Source organism: Telopea speciosissima, chromosome 3 (genome assembly GCF_018873765.1).
Source record: "Telopea speciosissima isolate NSW1024214 ecotype Mountain lineage chromosome 3, Tspe_v1, whole genome shotgun sequence".
Lineage (NCBI taxonomy): Eukaryota > Viridiplantae > Streptophyta > Magnoliopsida > Proteales > Proteaceae > Telopea > Telopea speciosissima.
In genome coordinates, this window is record NC_057918.1 from 33,542,252 (window position 1) to 33,567,285 (window position 25,034).

Below are 25,034 nucleotides of genomic sequence, written 5' to 3' on the forward strand. Positions count from 1 at the left end.
TGGCATCAGTTTTAAGCTGAGAAGAATTTCTCAGATCTCAGTTAATTCTCCTTGGATCAGCCTCAGACTTTGTGGGTTGGAAGTTGGAACTCTACCCTAGGACAACCCAGGGTGTAGAGCTTGAAGTGGAAAAACTGACTAAGCTAGGAGATCTGAATTGAGTTTCAGAGTTTAGACCTTATTTTGCAATTACCACCAGGTTGTGATTCTATGAATTATTATTAAATAATTGGTTGTTGTTTTGGGTTTTAATCTATTGATCCTAAGACGACTAAGAGTGGATAAGCTATTCCTAAATTTTGAAGTTGATTGGTCCAGTATCATGTGTGCTGGGCTGAATCAAAGGAGGTTGGGTTGGGTTTCTAGTTAGAGTTTTACAGCTGAATTTTGGTTGCAGATTTCCCTCATTTGCAATTAAGAACAGTGTATATATATGTTTAAAAACCCACCCACTCAAGTTTCTTTATAAATCCTCCCTTATTTTGAAGTTTGATTTCAGAAAACCCCTCCTCTTCAAGAATAGTTATGTCATCATCCAGATTCTTCTGATACTTTTCTTAATGGTACAGAACTTCTATGTAATTACAAAAATGCCACTGCTATTGTATTATCTATTGGATAACTTATTTTTTACCTCTAATTGAAATTTCTACAGTACCAAATGTTTTTAAAGTTTTTTTAAAATTTCTACAAACTAAAATACAAGAAAATAGGAAAAATTTAGATTTTTTTTGGGTTAGATAGAAGATAATCGATTGAAATTTTTATATGTTCGCAGTCTTGCAGGGATCTACGGCTTGGGGGAATTCCAAAAAATGTTTGAAATTCCTTGAATTTTTTTATCTTTCCTTTAAATTTGGATAATTAAAAAATAGTCTCTTTAATTTTTTTTTGTTTGTCAAATGATCTATATTTTTTTAAATACTTACGTCAATAGATCATTTATGATGTTCTTGATTGATTTGTGACTGTTTAATTGTTCCCAATCCTAAGAAATTTTACGACTGTTTGAAAACTATAAAAAGTCATAAATATGGATTTTTTTTATCTTCAAATGATCTGAAATTAGGAAAAAAAAATTAATAAACATGTTCATTGTTCATGTACTAAGTAAGTTTGTGAAGCCATTGTGAAAGGAATTTGAAACCTCCTGATTCATAGCGACATGTTTCGTGATTATATAATTTATTAATTCTTTATAGTGTATTATGCTTACAAATACTAGCATTGCATGTATCTATGTGTATCTTAGCATATCCAATGTCTTTTAGTGTCTCTCTGGTACGTCTCTTAAAATCAGCTTTCCAATACGCTCACTGATAGCAATCTTTAAACCTTGCCCATGTGGGGCCCACAACATCATAATGGTTTCAAATAAGCACTTGTTTTTATAAGAGCTTGATATTCATACTGACACGTGTAGTGCTTCTTGATATCAAGTTACCTCATTCCGATCCCCAGTGCATTGGTCAAGATGCCTAAGATATTCTTCAAAATCTTCATCAGGAGCCTGCAATGTGAAACAATTGAACCTGTAACAAAATATAAAGCTAAAGAACCAAAACTGAGAATGAGAAGAGAAGAGAAGAAGAAGAAGAAGAAGAAGGACTGTGGTTGTGAGAATAGAGTACACAGTCCCCCTCCTCATTGTCTTATTTATATTACTTAAATATTCAGATTACAAGAAGGATTCCTAATCACAATAGGATCCACAAATATAAAACAGAAAATAGAAATAGAACAAATCCTAATAGAACTAGGAGTTTATAATCCTAATTATAAACCACAAAAATCAAAACACTGTTCACGTCAGTGTTCACGTGAACAGTACTTCAACACTCCCCCTCAAGCTGGAGCATACAAACACCTAGACCCAGCTTGGAACAACTCCGACGGAAGGCAGGTCCAAACAGCGGCTTAGTAAACATATCACCAAGTTGATTGGTGGTAAAGACAAACGGAATTGCAATCAACTTCTTCATAACAGTATCTCGAACAAAGTGACAATCAACCTCAATGTGCTTGGTCCTCTCATGAAATACGGGATTACTAGCAATATAGATAGCGGCTTGATTATCACAAAACATCTGCATAGGCTGAGTGATGGGAAATCCCAATTCTTGGAGTAAGGATTTTACCCACATCAACTCAGCTGTAGTATGTGCCATTGCTCGATATTCATACTTAGCACTAGATCTAGCAACAATGGTTTGTTTCTTACTTTTTCAGGTGACTAAGTTACCTCCCACAAAGGTGCAATAACTAGTCGTGGAGCGCCTATCACCATCAGCACCAGCCCAATCAGCGTCAGAAAACCTAACCAGATTAATATTGTGATTGGAACGATAAGTAAGACCTTTGCCAGGAATACCTTTTAGGTAGCGTAGAACACGGCAAGCAACATCCTAATGAATTTTCTTCGGGGCTTGCATAAACTGACTAATAACTCCAACAGCAAAGGAGATATCTGGTCGAGTAACAGTCAAATAGATGAGTTTGCCAACAAGTCTTCTATAGTGATATACATCTGTAAAGTCTTCACTCTCACTAGATCCAAGTTTGTGATGGGGATCCATGGGAGTATCAACTGGTTTAGAAGCCAACATTCCAGTTTCAAATAAGAGATCAAGAACATATTTCCTCTATGATAAACTAATAACTTTTTTGCTGCGCAAAACTTCAATACCAAGAAAATATTTAAGTGTTGGAATATGTACTCCAAAATGCCATGGGGGTATTCTGGCCCTTTTGGGCTTACCTATCAATGAAGCTAAGCAATTATTCTCTCATTCTCTCTTTTCTAGCCCACGATTCTGCCAACATGGTATCAGAGCTGGTCTGATTTAGGTTAGATAAAGAGAAAGCAAACCCTAATCCATCTCTTCAATCGACTTCTCCCTTCTCCTCCCTTTCTCGGCTTCTTCTTCTTCTGTTCTTCTTCCTCTCAACCTTGTAAAGGGGCCGTACTAATGAGGTAAACACAGCATATCCATGATTTAGTTGTTGCCCCCCCCCTCTCTTTCTACCTTTTTTTATTAAAAAAAATTCTGTTCGAAATCTGCTGGAGCCACACCTGCGATATTGGAGCTGTCCAGAATTTTTGGAAATCTGATTTCTACCTAATGAAGACTGATCCTCCATTGTTGGAGCCTCCTATGCAGCCTTTTCCAATACTCTTCTACCCTATTCCATAGTCTTCCTTCCCTTTTTTTTCTCTCTCCATCTTTTATTAACTTTTCCAGCCTCCATACCCAAATCGATCTCAACTAGTCAGGGTTTTTCAAAACCCTAACTCCAATCGATTTTGGGGTTTCCCTTTTCAGATGCAGCTGATTTTTTGGGGGTGATTCCCTACTACTACAAGCCCTACTCGACCTAAGTTTGGACACTTTCTGATGGTTGGATTTGTTCTTACAGAAAAACCTTCTCAACCTGCTATTTTTGGTTACCTGCTAAAACCCTGACTCAAATCGAAATTAGGGTTACAGGTTTCAATTTTTGCTGATTTTTGGAGGGATGATTACTCCAACTACAAGGACCACTCGACCTCAGTATAAGCCTCTTTCCAAGTGTTTGAAGACCCCTAACCCCAATCGATCCTCCTTTTCAGGATTTTACAAAACCCTGACACATATCGATTTTAGGGTTAGGGTTGCTTGCTGTTGCTGGAGTTTTTTGGAGGTGTTTCTACGATCAAAAGGGACATTCTACTTCAACTATTCATGGCTTGAAGAAGTTCTATTACACAAGATAGCTACTGCCCTATTTTTTCTACAATTTTTGGTATTTCTCCCACTTGAAGATCAAGTCTCAATCACCAAAGAGAATGGTTATTCGAACTGGAGATCCATTCCCGCAGTTGAGGTCAGCATCCATTACCAGAAGACATCACCTTTGACAAGTCATCATCACTTTTGTTGAAGCCCACTTCCCTACAATCGATCTTCACTTTCAGGGTTTTGTAAAAAACCCTGCCTATAATCGATCTAAGGGTTCGGGCAGTCCACTCTTGCTGATTTTTTTAGGAGAGTTTTATAACTATCAGAGGAGTATTCAACCCATATTTCAACTTCATTCATCAGTTCTTTTTGGAAAAAATTCAGGTTCATTCTTATGGCTCGGTTTCTCTAATTATCAACCTTTTTTTTACTTGTGCCTATGTGGCTGACTGCTTCAACTACCTATGGATCTGTTGGGTTATTTAATCTATACTTGCTGGTTCAATTGAGCTTTACTACACATATTGCTAGTTTTATTGATTGGCTTCTGTAAGAATGACTGGTTGACATGTTACTGCTGCCTTTATGAGGACAACTGCTGCCCTGTCATTGAGACTGAGTATCCTACTATTGGAGATCGAATTTCTTTCATTATTGAAGACTCGCATCTACTACCCTGGAGATCAGCATATTTGGGATTACAACAGTGTGTTCCAAGGTTATTGGTTGCAACTACGAACCTATTCAGTTATGTGAAGCTTTTCTGGTTCATATCCGGCTCACTTTGAGAGCTTGATCCTAGCATTGTTAACAAATTAAAATCTGATCCAAGTTTTTTGTTGAAGCTTCTTACATCCATTGCTGTCCAAATATCTTCGTCATTTCTCTTTAGCATGTGGGAGTTTATAAATTGGAGTTTTGCACACTTGTTCTTTCTTGTGTAAAGATCGATCAAGTTTTTGAAGAATGGTGCCTTCACCTTCTACAAATTAGACCTGTTTTTTAAAATTCAGATCTGATCATTGGAGATTGGTGTTTTGGAATTAGTTTGATCGATTAAAAGAAGGTTGTAGATTACTGTGTTGCTTTGTCCATGATTCATTATCCCACTGCTTCTTTTCACTTCACCACCTCCCATATCATATCTTTGGCATGTACACATAACCACTTTGGAAGTTTATGGTATTCTCTAAATTGCCATTTCTTCTCTTTTCATTACCCTTAGCACCTTTTGGAAAATTCTAGAATATGATACTTTTGCACTGTTTCTTACATCATCTCTGTTTTCTGTCCAAGTGTACTACTACACGTGAGGGGGGGATTATGTACAGTATACCTGCAACCATTGCAGAGAGCAGAACTTGCAGGAACACTTCGTGCAAAACATAGAAGATCAATGTTTCCACCATTGCTATTGGGTATCCTTCATTATTGTATTGAGTTTGCCGTAAGGGGGAGATTGGTATTAAAGTATTGAAGATGTTTGGTTATTGCCTGCCTACGTGAGGTTCTACAGTTGGGTTGATTTTTTCCACTGCTTGATCTTTTTTGCTACTTTATTAGAGTTCTTTTTTTTTTTTAGTTCAAGCTGGATCTTCTTTCTTTAATTATTTGTATAATCCAGCTTGAGGGGGAGTATTGGAATATGTACTCCAGAATACCGTGGGGGTATTCTGGTCCTTTTGGGCTATGTGGGTTTTAGTCCCACATCCCCTATTTTAGTCTCTTGTAACTTTCCCCTCTATTATAAATAAAGGGGCTTACCTATCAATGAAGCTAAGCAATTATTCTCTCATTCTCTCTTTTCTAGCCCATGATTCTTCCATCATTAAGAATACCCAAGTCTTTCTGTGAAACCCGATCAAATTTCCGAATAAATTTGAACTTTTAGAACCCGGGTGATTTCAGATTTTGGTTCAATATTTCCCATGCTAACCTCAAGCTATGGGCAGCATCACATCTTTTTCCTGTGCTTGGCATGCTGGTTTGATGGCCTGCGAAGCCTCTCTCTATCTTAGGCCGAATCCCAGGTAAGAATCCCATTTTATATGTATATATGTTGTATTTTTAATTAATTAATGTATTAGGGGCAGAATAGTAATTTTTACCATGTGGGACCCCGTACCAGAGCTACCTGTGTCGGGTCTGCTGGCTGGACAGGCTGCAGGACCTCCCTCTTAATTAACTCAATGTCAGTATAATTTAAAATATATTTATATAATGTTTTGTACAACCAAATAGAGTTAGAAAGGTATTTTAGTAAAATTGACCATGTGGGACCCACTTTCCCAGTAGGCAATGTTGTCCCCGATAGTTACCCGTACTCGGATGACCTTTAATGTCGCCCGGCATCGAATTATGGATAGAATAGTGTATTAAATACAAATTTCAGATATATAAACTGTTATAGAAATTGATTTAAATCTAATTTCAGTCAAAAAGATTGAAATGCCCTTTAGTGCTTAAATGCCATTACCATATATATATATATATAACCTTCTCTTTACTATTACAATCACAACAAACTAAAGGGGCTGAGAGAAACGAATTCTCTCTTGGAAGAACCAGAAAGCAAGAAGGAAAAATAGAGAAGAAAGGAAAAGAAGAAGAAGAACCCTACAACCTACCTTCTACTTCTAAAATTGAACTTAGAGACTCCATTAGAAGGCTGCTATACCTTGTTTCCTGCTCCTATATTAAGGTAAGCCTTGAATACTTGTTGTCTCCCTCTTTATTTCACTTCTTCTCCATCTCTAGTTCATCTATTAGGAAATTCTACCATTAAAGCTTGAAGACCAAGCATGGGATTTAGAGATTGAACATGTTTGGACTAATTAGAAACAATTTCTGTCCCTATGAGACCTGAAATTCAGTAATTCATCAAGTCTGCAGGTTGTATTGCTGTTTTTAATAGTATTTCATAAACCCTAATCTAGTTAATTAGGTTTAATTCTTGAAATTATCAAAATTAGGAAGTTGTTTATGAAATTGAACCCCTATGTAGCTAGACCCACCTCAATATGGTGTTAAAACACCAAGATTTACCCTTGCATGTAAGGATCTGCCCAAAAATAGGAAAAACCCCAAATTCGAACACACTCCCGGATGGAGTTGCAGGCCCAGAGGAGGTCGATCGACTCCTTTGGAGTTTGCATCCAGCTGGTCATTTTTGAAGCCTTGATGCCCTGTTATGTTGGGGTTTGCCCTGACACTTCATGGACCTAATAAATACTGTTTTGTCATGATATTTAGGTCTGTTTCTCTGCTGTCTTTGTGTGCTTTGCTGATTTATTGGAGAACTCCCTAGTTGAACTAGACTCCAATACAAGTAAGGGGATTCGACCTTAATTTCCTGCGTGTTTATCACATTAATTTCAACTTTATGCTGAATGCCATGCTCATGCATTATTACCTCTATACCTGGAACATGTAGTTTTCTAGCTTTTATTTAATGCATTCGAATGCATGTAAAATAGGTTGCACAAAGACATACTGCATTGCATTTGCATTGATTATTTATATGATGTGAATTTATGATGATGGAATTCGGTAATTTATAACTCAGATCATGCTTGCCTCATCATGTTTAGACTGCACTGGGCTAGGTTGATATTCATTACCCAGTACTGTGCCCCTTACCAACAGGGGGAAAGGTGTTGGAAAACCCGTGGCAGAGACCGATGTGTTAGTTTTGGGATGCCATCTTCTGTCCCATGTTAGCGGATCCCTAATTCCGCTGTGGGAATAAACAGGCAGGGTTGGTCATTTGGGGGTTTGTCGGGGTCCGATGTGTTTGTTCCGGAACTGGAGGGTCCTCACCATGGTAGAATGGTTTCGCTCGGGTGACCGAAGGGTTAGTTCCGGGACCGAGGTTAGCATCTACCACTAGTAGTAGTACTTATACCCCATGAGACTTAGTATCTGTGCTAGGAACATGTTAGTTTAGCACATGCATCATGGATTTATTGTGTTTGTATGCTTGTACCCCCTTTACTGGGCTCAGTTGAGAGCTCACCCCTGTGGCTATCCTTATTTTTTAGGTGATTTAGTTACTGCTAATGTTGGATTTGCGGCGCTGGAGTTTGAAGTGCACGATACTTCGTGTGCACGTGATGATTGGGCAACCTCCTGATCTTGGCCTGATAGTCCAGGCTACCTCTCCACTCTTTTATGCTTTATAAATGCTTTATATAGTTATAGAATAGTTTCTTGTATACTTTTACTCTGTGCTACCTTTGAGAACTGTATCGTTGTATCACAAGCCTTATCATTTATATAAATGAAATATCATTTAGACTTCTCTTACTAATGATGTTATCTCTATTAATTAAATTATTTCCGCTGCCTCTGATTACTGTATCTGTGAGTAATGATTGTGAATAGGGTACTGCACTTGTGATCCTTAGGGATTGGTTGGATGTCAGAGACATCCCACCACACTTGGCCCTTAATAACCGGACCGGGGTGTGACATTTAAGTGGTATCAGAGCCTTTGTGCTCTACTCCTATTTACAAACAAGTTCACAGTACAGCAGCTCTTAGACTCATTGATCTGAAGGTGAGTCTACTTAGGATAAATAAAAGCTTCAACTAAAAGCTACAACTAAAGTAAAAAAAAAAATTTGATTGTACAACACAAGAGATATTAAATAGAAAATTAAAAACTTTATAAATAAGCTGAGTCTTTAGTACAATGGTTACAACTTTTTACAAACTTTAAGTACAAGGTTCAACAAAGAACAACTGAGGAAAGTAAAGTAAAAGCTAGACTGGGATGCATAAGTCATCACTGCTGTGATGGTGGTGGTGGGCCCATAACCCACAGGTCCCAGGATCTCCACTGGCCCAGTCTCCACTACCTAAACACGGCTGCTAACATGAGTGAAGTCTTTCCTTATGCCATCAATTCCCTATGCCATGGATCTCTCTAAGCCCTCAAACCGGCTAAAGAGCTGTCCCCAGGGAGTACCATCAGCAGGAACAGCCGCAACAAACGAGGAAGAAGCACCCGCATGACCATGTGAAGGGTGTCGAGGAGGAGGAAGTGGATCTCTGTGTGCCTCTGTATGTCCTCTCTCTGTAGCATCCTCAGCATCAGTAGTCTGTACCATGTCGGTGCAGTCAGGATGACCAAGCTCTGGAGAAAAAGGTTGAAGTTCTGTACCCATCTTCACTGGGGTAATCCGGTTGATCTTCGAAGACTTCACCCCCAAAGCCTCTTCATTCAATAGGTTGACACCAAATCTAGGAAATACCTTAGTGAGTAGCCTCCCCAGTAACAGATTTCCACGCCCAGGGTTATCATGCAGGTGTGCCATGGTACGCATGATGGCATCAAGAAGGCAGATCTGGTATCCTGTATAGAGACAGTATGTGGCAAGGATCTATATATATATGTATTAAAAGTATATATATTAATGTAGTAAGTGTGAATAGAAAAAGAAACTAAATACATTATGACACTAAGATGTGCATTCTTGTGTTATCATAATTATTAATAATGAATATAGTGTATGATTTGGTTGCTTATGTAATTGTAATATATGTAAAGTACTATATGATGCTAATGTTTCTTTTTAGGAACTCGCCATGATAGCTTGTCATGCCTTTGCATCTCAATAACGAGTTATATATTGAGTATCTAGGATAAGTAAGCAAAAATAAAAAAAACCTAGGAATGCTAGTTTAGGTATCCAGTCAAATGCCTTATAGGCATTAAAATAACAAGCCCTTCTTAAAATTTTTGAATTCCTTCACTTTTAAACATAATGCAATAAAAACCAAGAATAATTGAAAACAAAAAAAAGAAATTGGAATTGAAGGATGTGGCAAAACTTTGCTCAACAATAGGTATGAGTGGAGTAATGGGTCCCCGAATGTCCCCTCCGTTATTGGGAGTGAGCAATAGGGATTCCATCAATATTCCAATTCATCCTACAATTGAGTTAGGTATTGCATAACCAGAAGGAAAAATCTTCATAATAGAAAACCCTATAAGCAAGAATTATACATACCCATACACTACAACCTAAACCCTAAAAATATTGATAAAATATAATAATCGAATTATATGAAAATATAATGAACATAATAGAATTTAAATAAAAGAAGAACAGAAATGAACACTAAAGAATAAGAAGAACAAAAATAATGACGACAATAATAATAATAATAATGAGAATATTTTCTTTGTATTTTTATGTTTAGGTACTTTGTCGATATGGTGACTGAGGCTTGTAATGAATTGTTCCCAAGTTACCTTAGATACTCTAGGACCCCTCCTCTTGTATATTCTTGTGTGTTTAGGAAAAGAATAGGAGAGTTTTGGAAAAGAGGATAATGTCTTTGGTCGGTTTAGAATACTGTCTGACCCGAAACCGGTCAACAAAAGCCATCGACCTGTAGATTATACGATACCCAAAATAGGAAACGACTTAAGGATGCAAGTCATGATGCTGTTGAAGTAACCTCAACTGTTCGGATTGCTAGGTGCATCAATTTCGAGGAAGAAATTCTTATAAGGTTGGGAGAATGTGAAACCCAATCAAATTTCCGAATAAATTTGAACTTTTAGAACCCGGGTGATTTCAGATTTTGGTTCAATATTTCCCATGCTAACCTCAAGCTATGGGCAGCATCACATCTTTTTCCTGTGCTTGGCATGCTGGTTTGATGGCCTGCGAAGCCTCTCTCTGTCTTAGGCCGAATCCCAGGTAAGAATCCCATTTTATATGTATATATGTTGTATTTTTAATTAATTAGTGTATTAGGGGCAGAATAGTAATTTTTACCATGTGGGACCTCGCACCAGAGCTACCTGTGTCGGGTCTGCTGCCTGGACAGGCTGCAGGACCTCCCCCTTAATTAAACTCAATGTCAGTATAATTTAAAATATATTTATATAATGTTTTGTACAGCCAAATAGAGTTAGAAAGGTATTTTAGTAAAATTGACCATGTGGGACCCACTTTCCCAGTAGGCAATGTTGTCCCCGATAGTTACCCATACTCGGATGACCTTTAATGTCGCCCGGCATCGAATTATGGATAGAATAGTGTATTAAATACAAATTTCAGATATATAAACTGTTATAGAAATTGATTTAAATCTAATTTCAGTCAAAAAGACTGAAATGCCCTTTAGTGCTTAAATGCCATTACCATATATATATAACCTTCTCTTTACTATTACAATCACAACAAACTAAAGGGGCTGAGAGAAACGAATTCTCTCTTGGAAGAACCAGAAAGCAAGAAGGAAAAATAGAGAAGAAAGGAAAAGAAGAAGAAGAACCCTACAACCTACCTTCTATTTCTGAAATTGAACTTAGAGACTCCATTAGAAGGCTGTTGTACCTTGTTTCCTGCTCCTATATTAAAGTAAGCCTTGAATACTTGTTGTCTCCCTCTTTATTTCACTTCTTCTCCATCTCAAGTTCATCTATTAGGAAATTCTACCATTAAAGCTTGAAGACCAAGCATGGGATTTAGAGATTGAGCATGTTTGGACTAATTGGAAACAATTTCTGTCCCTATGGGACCTGAAATTCAGTAATTCATCAAGTCTGCAGGCTGTATTGCTCTTTTTAATAGTATTTCATAAACCCTAATCTAGTTAATTAGGTTTAATTCTTGAAATTATCAAAATTAGGAAGTTGTTTATGAAATTGAACCCCTATGTAGCTAGACCCACCTCAATATGGTGTTAAAACACCAAGATTTACCCTTGCATGTAAGGATCTGCCCAAAAATAAGAAAAACCCCAAATTCGAACACACTCCCTGATGGAGTTGCAGGCCCAGAGGAGGCCGACCGGCTCCTTTGGAGTTTGCATCCGGCTGGTCATTTTTGAAGCCTTGATGCCATGTTATGTTGGGGTTTGCCTTGAAACTTCATGGACCTAATAAACACTGTTTTGTCATGATATTTAGGTCTGTTTCTCTGTTGTCTTTGTGTGCTTTGCTGATCTATTGGAGAACTCCCTAGTTGAACTAGACTCCAATACAAGTAAGGGGATTCGACCTTAATTTCCTGCGTGTTTATCACATTAATTTCAACTTTATGCTGAATGCCATGCTCATGCATTATTACCTCTATACCTGGAACATGTAGTTTTCTAGCTTTTATTTAATGCATTAGACTGCATGTAAAATAGGTTGCACAAAGACATACTGCATTGCATTTGCATTGATTATTTGCATTGATTATTTATATGATGTGAATTTATGATGATGGAATTCGGTAATTTATAACTCAGATCATGCTTGCCTCATCATGTTTAGACTGCACTAGGCTAGGTTGATATTCATTACCCAAGATCGCGCCCCTTACCAACAGGGGAAAAGGTGTTGGACAACCCGTGGCGAGACCGATGTGTTAGTTCCGGATACCATCTTCTCGTCCCATGTTAGCGGGTCCCTAATTCCCCATGTGGGAATAAACAGCGGGGTTGGTCATTTGGGGGTCTGTCGGGGTCCGATGTGTTAGTTTTGGAACTGGCGGGTCCTCACCGTGGTAGAATGGTTTCGCTCGTGTAACCGAAGGGTTAGTTCCGGGACTGAGGTTAACATCTACCACTAGTAGTAGTACTTATATCCCATGAGACTTAGTATCTGTGCTAGGAACATGTTAGTTTAGTACATACATCATGGATTTATTATGTTTGTATGCTTGTACCCCCCTTACTGGGCTTAGTTGAGAGCTCACCCCTGTGGATATCCTTATTTTTCAGGTGATTTAATTACTACTAATGTTGGATTTGCGGCGCTGGAGTTTGAAGTGCATGATACTTCGTGTGCACATAATGATTGGGCAACCTCCTGATCTTGGCCTGATAGTCCAGACTACCTCCCCACTCTTTTATGCTTTATAAATGCTTTATATAGTTATAGAATAGTTTCTTGTATACTTTTACTCTGTGCTACCTTTGAGAACTGTATCGTTGTATCACAAGCCTTATCATTTATATAAATGAAATATCATTTAGACTTCTCTTACTAATGATGTTATCTCTATTAATTAAATTGTTTCCGCTGCCTCTGATTACTGTATCTGTGAGCAATGATTGTTAATAGGGTACTGCACTTGTGATCCTTGGGGATTGGTTGGATGTCAGAGACATCCCACCACACTTGGCCCTTAATAACCGGACCGGAGTGTGACACTTTCATTTGGAAGTGCTGATGAAGATAGGCTTTAACTTGAGCAATACTAGAAGCATCATTACCAGATATAATAAAGTCATCCATATAAACTACCATTATAACCACTATTAAGCCCTGGCGGCGAACAAAGACAGAATGGTCAGAATAACACTGTGAGAACCCGAATTGAGTAACAATGGAGCTAAATTTATCAAACCATGCTCTTAGAGATTGTTTCAACCCATAGATTGCCTTACGAAGTCGGCATACTTTGGTAGAATCTCCCCCCTGAGCAACATACCCGGGAGGTTGCTCCATATAAACCTCCTCCTGAAGATCACCATAAAGAAAAGCATTCTTGATATCCATTTGATAAAGTGGCCAATCTAAATTGACGGCCAAAATTGGTAGAATCTCCCCCCTGAGCAACATACCCGGGAGGTTGCTCCATATAAACCTCCTCTTGAAGATCACCATAAAGAAAAGCATTCATGATATCCATCTGATAAAGTGGCCAATCTAAATTGACGGCCAAAGAGTTAAGAACCCGAACTGAATTCAACTGAGCAACAGGTGAGAAGGTCTCAAAATAATCAACACCATAAGTTTATGTATAACCCTTGGCAACCAGGCGGGCCTTAAGACGATCAATAAAACCATCAGCATTGTATTTGATGGTATAAACCAAACGACAACGGACAAGATCCTTCCCAGTGGATAATGAAACCATAGTCCAAGTATGGCGAGAATGTAAAGCATCCATTTTGGTGTCCATTGCTGCCTTCTAGCCAGGATGAGATAAAGCCTTATGATAGCCTCATGAATAGTGTCACATGACCAGTACTTCAACAGCTATGAACTAAAGTTAGAAAATCATCCAACTTCAGAAAATCCGAAATAATAAAACAACAAAAATCAATATAATAAATGAAGCAAGCAAAGAATACGTTTGAAATGAATGATTGCAAATACAGAAAAAATGGAGTGTCATAAATGCTTACGAAAATGCAAAGACTCCAATACCATCTCCAAAGAAGAGAGGCATTTGAAAGGCAATGGTCAAGAAAAGTCATGGAGTAGAAACCTTGAATACTCAGCGGTTAGCTGCCCATATTTTGTAATAAATGGTTGTGGTAGTAGTACAAGATATGCTGAACAAACCTGATACAACAAGGAGTCAAGGACTAAGGACTTCAGTTTTCTCCCAACCCAATTATGCACATAAATTCCCCCCCCCCCCCTCTTCAAAAAAAGGAAGGAGAAGAACACGAGCATCAAGCAATTATAAGACCACTGACATCCAGCAAAATCCAGTAGCAGCATCAGCCATCAGCACTGCACTGCCACCACTCAACATTGAGGCACCTAGGGCCAACACTCTTACACCATTCTACAAGCCCCCAGTTTGATTGATAGGTTAGAAACTTGCTGCTCAGCTCTATAGTCCTTCCAGCTTTAAAAGCTAAAAGGGTGCAACCTACGATACAGGTTGCAGTTTGGAGTAGCTACTAAGCAGGTGCCAAAGTTTCATATAATTGCAAATTTGCAATCTTCCAATGAGCTTCCACTCAGTGCCGAGTAAGACTGGCTGATACAGTTCAAAACCAACTAGAGGTGGGACTTGTGAGAGCCTCTAGATCGGTGCCTGAATGGTGTCATTATAGCATGCCTGCTGTGACACCTCTGAATTACAATTTGAAGTTTCACCACAGAACTCTAGGATATAACAGAGCTATTCAATATAATTTTGCACATGAAAGGTTTTTAATGCAGAAATGCAAAAACCAGCTCCCTTTCCCTTAGTACCTCACGTCCCACCCTGAGATGAAACCATGGCCGGGAAGAAAAGGAAAAAAAAAAATGCTCAGAGCAGAAAGGGAGTAACCCGTATGGAGTTGGAGCCTATTCTAGAGGGTGATGGTGATCTCTCCTATGAACTAAAAGAGGTGAAGGGGTCTGATGGTGAGACAAGGGTACAACCCATGTCTATTGAAATGCTTCACGATAATGCTATTTTCCCTCCTCTAGCAGGAAATAGACTATTTGTAGGTTGTGAGCAGTTGACTGATCTCCATCCTACCTCTCCTGTATCAAAGATTCGAACGACTACGATACCTGCGCTCCTAAGAGGGTAGTGACTGTTGCAAATGTAATCTCAAACTCTTCATGTTACCCTCAGGTTGGACCTGATTCCCAGTCCAAGAAAGCAACTACATGGAGTTCCTTATTCGGGAATGGCAAAGGCCAGAGCAATGATGGTATTCAACTACATTTTATCCCTCCAACATACTCAGGTGAAGTAAAGATTGCTAGAATTCGTATAGTAGAGGTGGAAGTGAGATCTTAAATTGGAAAAATACCTTTATTAGGCATTTTATAGGGAAAAGGCCCCCTTTCCTTCTTGTAAGAGAGGTGCTACTGAGGTTATGGAACCCAATCGCTTCTGTGGATTGTTCTGTCCTCAAAAATGAGGTGTTTGTGTTTAAGTTCTCAAAAGAAGTTGATAAGCTCAAGGCTTTGGAGGAGGGACCTTGGATGGTTGCCTATAAACCAATCATCCTAAGGCAATGGGAAAGAAATATGCAGCTCCAAAAGATCAACCTAGCTTCTTTACCAATTTGGATAAATCTCCCAGGCTTACCTTTTCATCTTTTTGGGGAGAACAGGGTCTTAGCGCTATTGGGTCAGTGATTGGTGTTCTCCTCTGATCGGATAGAAGAACTAAGTCCCAAGATAGACTAGCCTTTGCGAAAATTTGTGTCAAAGTTTCAGCGGGTACAGTGCTTCCAGATTCTATTATAGTAGAAGATGATATGTGTTTCTCTTTCTATCAGCCTGTTAGATATGAATGGAAGCCTCTATCCTATAGCAGTTGTCACTGTTTTGGTCATCCAATTGGTGCATGTAAAGATGGTGATATCCATGAACATGTTCAACACGGTTTTCAGGAACGCTGGAAATTGAAGAATGGAGAAAGAGGAGGAAGAGCTGTTGGAGAAACTAAGTCGAACTACCCTTCTTCCCATGTAGCTTCAAACAATGAGAAGAACCATTGCAAGCCTGGAAGATCAGTACATCTTCTTCCTTGCAAGGAGAGCCTAGGACCTTTCCCCCATGTGCTTCTCTGGAGATAGAGAAGATGAATGTTTCCCAAGACCTCGATCCTCCCAACCTGCAGGAGGTTTCCTTACAGCCTGTGGACTGTGATAGGGGACAACCCAAGAATTTCTTTTTTGGTGAAAGTTCAAGTAGGAGTGGGGGTGAACCTCAAAGTCAAAACCTTTTGTCCTCTAATAGCTTTGCTATTTTGGAGTATATGGAGAAAGAAAGACAAACTGACTCTGCTATCACAGAATCTACTTCTCGGTTCCAACTTATGGGGTCTTCTCCTACCCACCAACAGATTTCTATCCAATCACATTTGAGAGACAGCTGCATAAGAAGACAAAGTGAGAAAACTCAACTACTCACTATGGAGATATTGAAGGCAATATTCAAATTATTTTGGAGGTAGAGCCATTGGATGCCAACGTGGAAGATTCAGGTAAAGGAGAACATGAAGACATGGAGGGTTCCAACCTAGAAGCTGACATGGAGGCATCCCCACCAGATTCCCCAATAGGTAATGTATGGTATGACAACATAAAGGCTATATTCAATGATACCTCTGATCCAAAAACTGAGGTCCATAGCTTTAAGTTAATTGATTCCAATCAGTTGGTGCCACATCCAATGCAAGATAATGATGGGAATGGAATTACCTTGTTTGACCAAGGAGTTGCCAGGAGTTCTAGTGGAGGTCTTGTTGGGAGGTCCAAAAATTGTGGTTCGGTTGTGGAGAGGAATGATGACCAGCAGCTTGCTTTGGATAGTTCAGTGGAGATTCCCAAAGAGCCAAGGAGTTATCAACATGTGTGCAAGGGTCCAATGGATGGAGGGGCCTATGAAAGAAATGGAGAGAATCAAACCAAAAGCTGCGTAATTCCTCCCATTCCTCCCTATAATCCTAATGGGAAGAAGGTCAACTTTATATATAGGTGATTGGTTGTTTGGGTCTGTTTATGCTCTTTGTTCCTCTTTGCGTGGTCTCCCTTCAGCTTGATTAGGTTGTAGGTTAGTCCATTGGTTTGTTGTGGACCTTTCTCCTTGTACCTTCCATGTTCTTTCCTCTTTAATTTTTTGGAGGGAAAGTTTCTCTTTGCTTCGTTAATATATTTTCATTCATCCAGAAAAAAAAAAAAAATGCAGAAATGTAACGCACCAGACGAACTCCAAAGGCTTTTGCGACACCTGCTACAGTTACGTTTGATTGCAAAGGGCCAACACCTCCATAGATAAATACCTGTAATAAAGACCGCAGGTTTGTCCAAAAATTTAGGAAGACTAGATCCTCAATCCTCGTCAATCACTAAAAGCTACAAGCAATCTGTCGAAGTCTACCATATCATTGGAGGATTTCCTCTGCTCAACTTCTTCAGTGACACAATCAATCTGTATTTCAAGAGAGAAAGAAAAGAAACCATCTTATTTTCATGCCACATTTACTTAAAATAAGATTTTTTATATTTGAAAGTAGCCCTGCATCCATCATTCAAGAGAACAGAAATCAAATATTCTCTGCCTCTTCTGCAAAAGTAAGTTGACAATTCAGTGGGCACACATTAAGATGAAAAAGAATTTCGATGCAATAAGGCAAGTGAAGATAGATGTAACATGAAGGAATCAAACAAATTAAGCTATCAAATGAGTACTTCATACGAAGATTGATGTAAATTAAAGGAGCTAATTAAGTTAGGAGAAAAAAATGGATCTGGATTAGCCTGGTGGAGATTAACATTGAAATTCTAAAACCGAAATTAAGTTTGTACTTTGTTGAAAGGTCAAGGCAATTTGGGAAGGATGAGACAAGCTCCAAATAGATAATAAAAGCAATAACCTCAAGGCTGTTCCCTTCATTAAGAACTCCAGGCCCATTGTTACAACAAAAAGCATAACAAATTTAGCTCATAAAATAGTGATCTTACAAGCAAAAAAAAGCAATAAAAGTATCAGTACGTATCCAAATGAAATTTGGCACACACAACAGATCATATGGTAGTGCCAAAATCTTGGGATGAGAAGTGCTATTGTTCACTAGGAATTTATTTTGAAATCCTGAATAAGTTGCTGCACGCATTTAACCTATTTCATGCAAATAAAAACTCCAGAAAAGGCAATACATACCCAGACTTATTTTCTGGAATCAGTAGCAAATATATTGTGAATACTATTGGTTCATGAGCAAGTAATCCTCAGATTCATAGTAAGTTAGTGCACAGACTTAACCTATTTCATCAAATAATAAATCAATAAGGATGTGAGCAATCAATACCTTGGGCGCACTTCACAACATAGTTATCCCGGCGTCTAGGCAACCCAAGGCGTTGGAAGGGGCCCGGATGCAAGGTGACCAAGGTGGCCAAAATGCCGGCCTAGGTGACCAAGGCGACACTAGTTGTCAAGGCGCCTGGATGCCAAGGCTCTCACCTAGGCAACGCCTTGACAACTAAGCTTCATAAAAGACCAGACGGATGATGATTCCCCCTGGCTATGGCTCCGTCACCTTTAAGTCCCCCTCCTCTCTGTCCCCAACCTTCCCTGTACCCCATCCTTGGTCCCTGGCCATTCCATTGCTTCTCCCCCCCCCCCCCAATCCTTCCTCCCTCGTCCCATGGGGGAGTGGCTTGGAGCTCTCTTTTGGCCAGACGAGTCTGCCTTCCCATGAAGGTCTCTCTCTGCACTCTCTCTCCTTCCCTCCTCAGAGCCCTCTGCACATCCTCTCTCATGGATACCGAAGCGAGAAAATGGCAAAATGCCCCTGTTGGTAACTTCATTGGGAGCATGCCTCCCTTCAGCATCGTCGAAATCTCTCTATCAAAACAATGGAAAGTGTGTAGATCTGTAGAAACATACATGCTTGATAATGGGTTCTTCATTTTCAAGTTCTCTGAATTAAAGATGGTAAAGCTAGTGCTCTTAAAGGAGGCCCCTGGCATGTTGCGCATAAATCTATTGTTCTCCTGCAATGGGATAGATTCTTGCATCTCAACCGAGTTAGCCCGAGCTCCATTCCCCTTTGGATTTCCCTCCCAGGGCTACCGCTGCATGTGAAGAAGGCCCAAGTATTATTGGGTCGATCATTGGGAATCCCCTCTTCTCTGAGAGAGAGAAACAAGATCATGGACAGTTCGTCCTTCGCACGCACATCCGTGTTAAAGTTCCTACAGATTCGTCACCCCCTTCCTCCATCACCATGGCAGACGATGAAGGTCACTCCTTCAACCAGGAAATCTGTTATGACTGGATCCCTCCCCATTCTAACCAAAAAAAAAAAAAGATACCTCCTTTGTCAAACTTGGAAGGTCTTTAGCCATGCCACCAATGCTTCCAGCATCTCGATCCCTGCTAAGTCCGTTAATCCAAGTGTCACCTCGGCCCCTGTCTCTAATAAAAGGCCCACAGTTGCAGCAGAAGAAGCTACCACTGATAAGGAGACAGCCCCAATCTCTCAATAAAATTATTTCATCTATCTACCCCCCTCCGCCTTCGTTGCCTTCTGCCTCATCTGATCCATGAGGTCTCCTAGTCAAGGAAGAAGAAGACATCGCCAGAAATGAGTTGATCATCGCTGTAAGCCTCTGATTGGTTCTCCTTAAGGCCATGACGAGGTTACTGCAACACTACCACTGGTCCATAGCCCATCTCCGTCCGCTGGTCACAATAGTTCTGCAGCCCTACCCTCAGCTGATGTTCCCGACAGCTCTCATTCCCAAACGCGTGATGCTCCTGCCAGCTTGCAGAAAGCCCCATCTGGGTCTTCCAGTGGTCACCATCATTCCCCCTCCAACCACTCCCCTTCCTCTGCTCCTTTGCAGCTCTCATTTCCCCCTTCCTTCCGCAACAAGAAACCCTTCCAAGTCGAGCCCTCTCCCTACCCCCTGAGACAAAATATCCTCTCTCAACTTATCCTCCCCATCGAAAACTCCCTACACTTCTGGCCCAACCCTTAACTCAATTGGACCTTGCCCCTTGCATGGCCCAGTCCACCCCATCCACCCTAGCTCCCTGGGACAAAATATCCTTTCTCCTCTTATCCTCCCATCGAAAGTCCCCTCGCTTCAGGCCCAACCTATGTTTCTAACTCAATTAGCCTTTGTCCCATGTGCAGCCCAGTCCATCCCATCCACCCTAGCCCCATCCCAACTTCAACCCATTCCGCTTCTGGCCCCCATCTCATTGGGCTTAGGCCTTCTCTTGGCCATGTGTCTAGCAATCACTCGAAATGAGATGAGAAGTGAAAAATGGAAAATGACAAATGACTGATGAAGATGCAATAGCACTAACAATTAGCAAACAAACATGCCCCAGATACTAGTGAAGATCAAACTTTGTCACTCACATCTACAATGCTCTTACATATAATAACCATAGTTGTCACGTCGTCACGGCGATCCAAATCGGTGGAGGGGTGTCATGTCGATATATCGACATGTCGCCTGCCATGGCGATCATATCGACCATGTTTTATTTTTTATTTCTCTATTTTTAATGTCATTTAGTATGCTATAATATATACCCTATAACATAAAAAATTAACATAAAAGGGTACTACTAATCTACTATGGTTTAATTCATGAAAGTGTAATATCCATTAGTGTATATGACATCATGGATTATCAAATAATTGATAGCAATAGTCTTGCTAATAATAAAGTTGAAAAATCATGAGAGTTGAGATATGATTCATATAAAAGTGACTACAAAAGTAACAAAACAAAAAACAATTACAAGAATGTAATTTATATTGAGTGAATAAAGCTAATAAACAACCCCTCTAAATAAAAAAATAAAAAATAAAAAATTTGCTGATGTGAATATGTGATTGTGTATTAGTGTTTTCTGTTTGATGTTTTTTTTTATTTTTTTTATGTCAAGGAAAAAGCATTAAAATAAAAAATGGTTAAAAAAACATTATTGTTAAAAAATTAAGTTTTATAATTTGAAACAACCATGTTGCCCAATATGGCCATATGTCGTGGTATGGCGTCCATGGCGGTGCCATGGCAACGACATGGAGGCCATATCGGTCGATATTCTTATATCATCCATATCGGTGGTCGATATGCCCACTTCTCCAGCGATATGACACCATGGCAGCATATCGACGCCATAACAACTATGATAATAACTGATGCATGAATGACCAACCAAATAGCCAGATGCTTCAGACTACAAAGCAATTATCTGGGTCAATATCATTCAGCTAAAAGCTAAATAGGAAATTGGGAACCACCATCTCATTGAGTTCAATCAGGAACATGACTAAACATATTGCACAACAAAGAAGACTTTACATCCAGAAATAAGCAGAAAATCATTTACCTTCAAATCTTAATGGCATAAACACAATCTGATCAGAGTAGGAAATATTTAATGCAAAAGTATGTCAATATTTAATGCAAAAGTATGTCAACAAAGGAGTGAATTTGGTGCAGACACACAGAGGATGGGATTCACCAGATGATGGAGATTGTTTACTAAAGGTTTATCCAATGAGAGATCATAGTTGTCAAGGCGACCCAAGGCGGTGGAGGGATACCTAAGCGCTTAGGCGGCAAGGTGGTCGCCTAGGCAAGTTTCATTTTTATTTCTCCTCTTTTCTGACATTATGTAGTATGGTACAATATATACCTTATATCAATATTAAGCCACATCAAGTCATCAAAAATCAACATAGAAATAGAAGACAACAGAACTGGAAAAGCACGCTGTTCATACTGTACTTGGAAAGGATCATTGTCCGGGTATACCTAATCTCACATTTGGTTTATATTGTTCTTGGAAAATATGATCTTATCTATAAGTAATTAAACTATTCTCAATTTAGAGAAATATTCTTATTCTCTAGTTTGACTGGTCAAATGATATTATTATTACATGAGACTTTTTGTATTAGGTAGAGTAAAAAACCAGCTTTCCAACAAGTCCAAGATTGCTTAAATCTGATTTCTATTGAAGGACTTATGTTCCGGTCAAACCTTATTTGGTGTGCATGAAATCTGTTTAAAATCGCCCCGAATGGAAAAAAAATAAAAAAAAATTTAGACATCAAAACAAAATATCATTTTACCGTTATTTTGGTTTTGAGTGATGTTTCGGTATCATAAGATTTATACAATTTTTAGTCTTGAGAAAAACCCCAGCATTTGAAAGTTAAAATTTTCACCTACCGCCAAAAATCAAAAAAATTTTCTCGAACTGGGGGGTTGACTTTTTATCTTTTTGAAATTTGATTTATTAACTATTTTTATTGGATTCAAATAGGGGGGTATTTGCTTATTTATGAATAATATCTGAAGTAAATATAAAAACATTTACTTGAATGATATTTGGCACTAATAAGTGTCAAACCTGGTTCGATACCAGCAAAACCAGCGCCTTGAACTAAGGCGACAGTCGCCTAGACCCCAAGAAAACTGCCTGGACAGCAAGGTGGCACTTAGGCGACGCCTTGAAAACTATGAATGAGATACAAGTAATCATCTAATATTCACATTTTGTTCATCCTTCCATCATATCTGCTTTCCTCATTGTTCAAAAGAACATAACAAATTACAGAGCTGCAGTTATCTAAGCATGTCTTTTATCAACACACAAGATCCACACCTATCCTTTTCTTCCACCCAACCCCCCTCCCTTCTCAAGTATGAAGCACCACACCAAACATCAATTGGAAAATGAATCTCATTTTCTCGTGCTTTACTTATATTTGTTTTCTTTCACTTGGTAATCAAATTAAAATAACCCACAAGCATAGTTAGATTACCCCCAGAGTAATAAGATGGTATAAGAAATGCTAACAATAGTAACATATGATGTGCACAGCTATCATGTCAACAAATGAATACCAGAAAGTTCTTTTCTAGGTTCATGGGATTGTGCATTTAGTAACTTACATCATTCCGAACTACAGGTCTACAGCAATATGTGAGACAGCCCAACCAATAGAATGAAGCTTTTTACACAATGACGGTCCAAGTTGATCCTCAACCGTGCCAAACCTGAGCTATGGAAGGGTGTAGAACAAAATATATCAGAAACTAAGAGTGATTATTAACAGGCAACAGGAAAGATATGAATTTACCTGCAGGAGGAGACATTCAGTGAGAAAAGTCTAATAAAATTGAAGAAATGAATGTACCTTTTAATTTGGTAATAAAGAAATGAATATATTGCAACCAAAGATATCAGAACATCGACATGGGTTCTGTGCAGGAATGTGTATTGTGTTCAGGAGTCAGATCCGTCAATCTTGGGAAATGGGGTTTGATAATATGGATCCACCAAGCGGGTATATGTACATGGACAAATTATACATAACATATGGACAGAGTCTCAAAGTGAACAAGTTCATAACGACAACACATTCTTTTTTTTTTTAATCCAAAAATAAGAAACAGATAAATTCAAAGCTCCACTGCTTAGGGATAGGAAATAAATAAATAAAAAGTGCTCACTGTGATTTGTCTCAGAAGAGAAGACCAGGGCATGGTATTCTCACCCGATGTATGTTTACTGTGTGAGAGGGAGAATGAATCTGTTGACCATCCATTTCTTTATTACTCCTGCCAACAGGTCTGATTCCATTTCCTAGGCCATTTTAGATGTCTTGGACTTCTTAAGAGTGAAGAAACTCTCATGGCAGTGGCATGGAGCATAGTTCAAGAACTCGCCAAGATCTCGGTAATATCTTAGTTTTTTCAAAAACCAAGACGAGATTGAAGGGGAAATGGAGAAATACAATGTCTCGGCCGAGATCTTGGTGGTCGCGGTCATCTCGGTGGGAAACCTTGGTATACAGACACTTATTTATGCAAGAAAGCAGGACAAACACTTACTTATGCCAGAAAGCAGGACAAGCACTTATTTATGCCTAATATCATTTAAGTAAATGAATTAAAATTTCATTTACTTAAGATATTATTCATAAATAAGCAATTACCCCCTTATTTGAATCCAATAAAAATAGTTAAAAAATCAAATTCCAAAAGGATAAAAAGTTAGCCCCCCAGTTCAAGAACAAAAACTAGATTTTCGGCGGTATGCGCAATTTTCAACTTTTAAATGCTAGGGTTTTTCTTAAATCTTAATATGTTAAAATATTGTTAGAATGACTCCATTCGGACTGTCTCCATTCCTGCTGACTCCTCCTGGGTCTGGCGTAAGATTCTACTCTTTCACCCTCTAGCTCTTAGAGCCATTGCTTCTTCCATTGTTGATGGATCCTCCACCTCCCTCTGGCTTGACCCCTGGCACCCCATTGGTATCCTCTACAACTTCCTTGGCCCGAGAGCAATTTACTACTCTGGCATTCCCAAGCTGGCACCCCTTTCCTCCATCATCTCGAATGGTTCGTGGTCCCCCCCCTCCTCCCACCCCCATCACCCTTTCCCTGATCTGGAATTCCCTCCCCCGCCTCCCTCTCTCCTCCCCCCCCCCCCCGGCTCATGCGGACAAGGTTACTTGGCTTCCCTCCTCAAATGGCCTCTTTAGCTTTAGATCTGCCTGGAACCTAGTTAGGCACCAAGCCCCCTCTGTTCTTTTGGCACAAATTAGTCTGGTTCAAAGGCCACATACCCCGCCATAGCTTCCTTGCGTGGAGAACCTTTACCCTTTGCCTCCCTACCCAAGCTTTCCTCACTCTCTGAAAAATCCCAGTCCCCCCATTTGCCTAGAACCTAGTTAGGCACCAAGCCCCCTCTGTTCTTTGGCACAAGCTAGTCTGGTTCAAAGGCCACATACCCCGCCACAGCTTCCTTGCATGGAGAACCCTTACCCTTTGCCTCCCTACCCAAGCTTTCCTCACTCTCCGAAAAATCCCAGTCCCCCCTTCCTGTATTTTTTGTTGGAATGGTACCAAAGACATTGACCACCATTTTTTCGCTTGCCCCTTCACCTCCACCATCTGGAAAAAAGCCCTATCGTTTATCTAGCCTCGTAGTAGAAGACACCTTCCCTTCGCTCGAGAATGGCTCTGGCTTATCATGGCTTTCCCTGGCTGTACTATCTGTGACACTGTAGGCAAGCTTGTGTTTGGTGCTACCCTCTACCACATTTGGATGGAGAGGAACCTA

General features: G+C 39.5%; 1 pseudogene; it reads right to left on the reverse strand.

The window, feature by feature from the left end:
* Positions 1 to 25,034, reverse strand: part of LOC122655095 — a 40,992-nt pseudogene that overhangs the window by 669 nt on the left and 15,289 nt on the right.